Source organism: Momordica charantia (assembly GCF_013281855.1).
Source record: "Momordica charantia cultivar OHB3-1 chromosome 5 unlocalized genomic scaffold, Mcharantia_2.0 BLBB01000005.1, whole genome shotgun sequence".
In the NCBI taxonomy this organism is placed as follows: Eukaryota; Viridiplantae; Streptophyta; class Magnoliopsida; order Cucurbitales; family Cucurbitaceae; genus Momordica; species Momordica charantia.
The window spans coordinates 21,090,367-21,094,858 of record NW_028275163.1 but is presented as its reverse complement, the minus strand read 5'-3'; the positions used below and the strand labels follow the sequence as shown (position 1 = coordinate 21,094,858).

At 38.2% G+C, this 4,492-nt stretch overlaps 1 pseudogene; it reads right to left on the bottom strand.

Moving 5' to 3' along the window:
• Positions 1-2,021: 2,021 nt before the first annotated feature.
• LOC111024852 (putative L-type lectin-domain containing receptor kinase S.5 pseudogene) lies at positions 2,022-4,196 on the bottom strand (annotated as a pseudogene).
• Between the last annotated feature and the right edge of the window lie 296 nt (positions 4,197-4,492).

Sequence of the window (4,492 nt, the reverse complement as noted above, 5' to 3'; positions counted from 1 at the left end):
ATTTCAAAGTATGGGTAGGATTAGGAACAATTACTATGCGTGGCATGGTAAAAAAAAACTCCTAGAAATCAATTTGGTTTCAAATACTCTCCCGATGTGAATATTATCTATTGTCATTTATATCGCGTTACAAAACCATCATAGGAAACTAAAAAGTAAATATGAAATTTTAGACTCTTTTCGTTCAAGACATTTGTTTTACCATTTATTAAACAAACATGAGAATATTTCTTGTTTAATAATTCTTCATAAGGTAACAATTACACTTAATCAAATTTAATGTGAAGGTGCAACACTCATCCAAATATAACATGCAACCGATTTAAGATAAAACTCAACCTTGCCAAATTTTATGGTAAATTTTATTATTATTATTATTTTTTTCCTTATGTATAGAAATTTGACACCCTATAATACGGCGGCTTTGTTTTTCATACTAAAATATTCCTTTTATTCCCCATTTTTCCTTTGCAAAAAAACGTATATAAATTTTGGGGAATAAAAGGAAAATTTTGACACTACGTGTCGTTTTGATATTGGGATGGTTTTTCAACAGGTGCAATGACGACAACAAGGCATTTTGTTTTTTTCATTTCCCTTTTTTGCATTTGTATCTTATTATTTATTTTTTATAAAATCCGTTTTTACCTTAAACTATGACAATATTTTATCCTATACTCTAATTGTATCCATATATATTTTTTAATTTTAAAACTTAGATGAATGTTGCTATGTTGCTATTTTTCAGGTATTGTAATTTTTACCTTCCGATAGGTTTTCGTTTGTGTAATCAATCAAAATAATATTCTCATGTGTATTCAATAAATTATAAAACATGTATTTAATATGAAATTGGTAGGATTTAGAAAAAATTGATAAGAGAGCCACATTTAAAATTGGAATCATTTACCTTAAAAGCATAGCGAATTTTCAATTTTAAATATAGCAAAAGGTTTGAAAATGTTAAAAAATAACATGATACAAATTAAGCTCAAATTCAAATGTAATATTAGAAAAAATGTCATATTTATACTATATTTGAAGAGTTGTGACATTTTCTTGAATTCATATTCAATTTATGGTAGCTAGTGTAGTTTCTTTTTTTTAAAATATTTTATATTTATGTATAATTTTCTACCTTTTATGATAAATATTATAAATGTTAAATTACAAGTTTAGTCCAAAATTTTTTAGGATTGTATCAGATAGATCCTTAATCTAGTAGTCATTTAAAAAAAAACATAGTGATTAATTGGTGACCACTACTATAAAAGGGTATATTTGTTGGAGTTAACATGAGCTTAATTAACTTTGTTTTTAAAACGTCTACTCCTCCCTTTGAGATGGAAGGCAAAAATATCACATCTATGCTACCTAATAATCATTTGATATAGATTCGAGGTACTTAATTTTTTGTTTCTCTTTTATAATCCAAGAAGTAGAACTGTCAGTCAAATTGTGGCAGCCTCCTCCAATAATTTCTCGAACCCTAAAATCTCTCCCCTCATGTCGGACACCTCAAACCTCACACAATAAGGGGATGTGAACAGGGTGAAGGTAGAAGAGAAAATAATGGAGTGATAGCATGTAGAAAACACATGATAGAAGAAAAAATTTACTCTTTTTGATGGCCATTTAGCCAAGTAACATCATATTCAAATTTCAAAATAGGGGCAGGAACAATTATTATTGAGGTATTGTGGAAAAAATTCTATAAGTCAATTTGGTTTCAAATGCTCTCCAGCTGTGACTACTATCTATTCTCAATTTATATCATGTTACAATTATAATGAGAAACTAAAAACTAACATGTTCTTTTCCACATTTTTAGTAATAGTTATGGAGAGATCAATTTAAGATATAAGATATTTATTATTCATCAATTTCGTTTTTTTAATATGAAAATAGCTATTTCAACAAATCTAACATAATTCAATGACATTGACGTATATCTCTAATCTTGTGAGTTCGATCTAAGAAACATAGTATTCCGAAAATCAAATACGAAATAAATAATGCAATTCAAGAAAATATCCATTCATAATCAGCAAATAGAAAAATTGTGACAACATTCAAAATCGAGTTTAGAATAAGCAAAATCTATGCTATACATTTTAAATAAATTCATCTTCCAACAAGCTCTGTTAATGGATCGGCAAATTGGGTGTCTCTAACAGAGCTATCTGTGTCATCTCTGAACAACGGAGCCATTGGCGGCCACATAAACGACGGCTTTTCGTTAGGCAAAAATGGCGGATTTGCTTCCCCTTTAAGCACTTGCAGAACATTCTTCATCGTCGGCCGTTGATGCGGATTCGGATGGCAACAACTTAGCCCCAAAATCAAAACTCTCTCCATTTCTTCTTTCTCGTACTCCCCTTGAATCCTCCCGTCGGCAGCTTCAACCATTTTCCCTCTCTCCTGAAACTCCCACACCCAATGCGTAATATCGCCGTCGTAGCCGCCGCCGAGCTCCGGCTTCCGCCCACACACGACCTCCAAAACCAGAACTCCGAACGCGTACACATCCGTCTCCGCCGTCGCACGACTGGTCAGGAAAATCTCCGGCGCCATGTAGCCGCGCGTCCCGGCGATCTCTCTCGTGGAATGATGCGTTTGTTCTGTTCGACGAATTGCCCGCGCCAATCCGAAATCCCCCAATTTGGGTTCGAATTTTGAGTCCAGCATTATGTTTGATGGTTTCACGTCTCTGTGGAGCACTGTCTTCTCGCACCCGTTGTGGAGATAATCTAAAGCTTCTGCTACTCCATAGATTATGTTTTGTCGAATTTCCCAATTGGGTGCGGTGGAGGACTTGTCATCGCCGCCGAAGATCAGCTTGTCCAAGCTACCGTTGGGCATGTATTCGTATACGAGCAAAAGATCTCTCTTCTGGTAGCACCATCCGATTAATTTCACGAGGTTCTTGTGATGGAGGCCACCGATTGTTGCCACTTCGGCGATGAATTCTTGCTTCCCTTGACGGGAATCCTCTGAGATTCTCTTCACGGCGACGTCTTTGTTCATCAAATTTCCTCTGTAAACCGTTCCGAATCCGCCTCTCCCGAGCCTGTTCTTGGGGTCGAAATTGCCGGTTGCATTCTTCAGCTCTGTGAATCCGAACTTTTGAACTCGTGGGGATATGGAGAAATCTTGAAGCTGATCTTCTATGTCTGGATATGCCTCTTCCGAATCTTCCATTTGGCGTTTCCTCACGACCCAGAAGCAGAGGATGGCAACCCCAGATATGAAAACGAGTCCTCCGGCGACGGCGGTGATCCAAACCCACCCGCGGCGGTGATGTTTGTCGTCGTCGTCGACAACGTCAGTGCCGGAGAATTGCCATGATTTGATCCAATTCAATTGAGATTCGTAATTGAATTTCGAAGCAGAGAAGCCAACGTAAACCTCGTCGGGGAGAACAGAGAGATTCAGGGGATGGAAAATCACGCGGCTTTTCAACTGATCTTCCAATCTGGACGACGTAGAAACGTAAATTGAAATGTTTTGGCCGTCAAAATCCGCTCTGACAAAAACATCCGTCATAGCCGAAAGATTAACCCGAAATTCCGACAATGGCTTCTGCGAAACAGAGTAAACACTGTTCAAATCCAACCCCACATGGTTCCCGTCCACATCCTCCGGAAAATTCTTCCTCGTATCGAATTCAATTGCGAAAATCGCCGCCTCCGCCGTCCCGTTCATCGTTGAATTGGCAATTCCCAGCCACTGGCCCTCGCTGGCGGCCGGAGGGGAAGGATCCGCAGCAAGAATAAACGCCACCCCTTCATTTCCGGGCGGCGAATTTGTCTCCGACCCTAAATTAAGCACAAAATTGGCGACAAACGTCGCCGTTTTACCTCCGTTTCTTAGCCGGAATTTCTCGTAGTAAACGACTCGCACGGAGGCATTGGCGACGGCTTTAATTTCGAGAGGGGGTGGAGGGCGCACGTGATCGCCATGGAAGACGCTGGTGTCGTAGTTCCAGATGAGCGTGGCGAGCTGATCGTAGTTGGTGGCGAGGGGGAAGTCGATGAAGAAGCTGCAAACTTGAGCTACCAGAGTTGCAGAAATGGTGGCGAGTAGAAGAAATGGCTTTTTGGTGGAAGCCATGGCTAAAACTAAAAGAATAATTGGTGTTCAGACGAGGAGAAGTGGTTGTTTTATGTGAAAACCTTGGCATCCACAAATAATTTTTTTTTTCCCTTTATTTTTTATTTTGCTTTGATAGTGGAAGATGATGTGATGACAACAAAGGCTTTATAGATTTGGTGTGAACGTTTGTACTCGTTCCCTTGACTTAGCGCAGTGCAAATGTAATGTTGATAGAAAGAGTAGTTAAATTATTAGTGTGTCTAGTAATGTAGGGAGATCGGAGGTTTCGAGACTTATTGGCCAGACATAGATATTAATTATCGTTGAACTAAATTCATGTTAGTTGTATCTAATATGATATTGTCTGTTTTGGATATAGTCCTCCCGACTTTGCTTT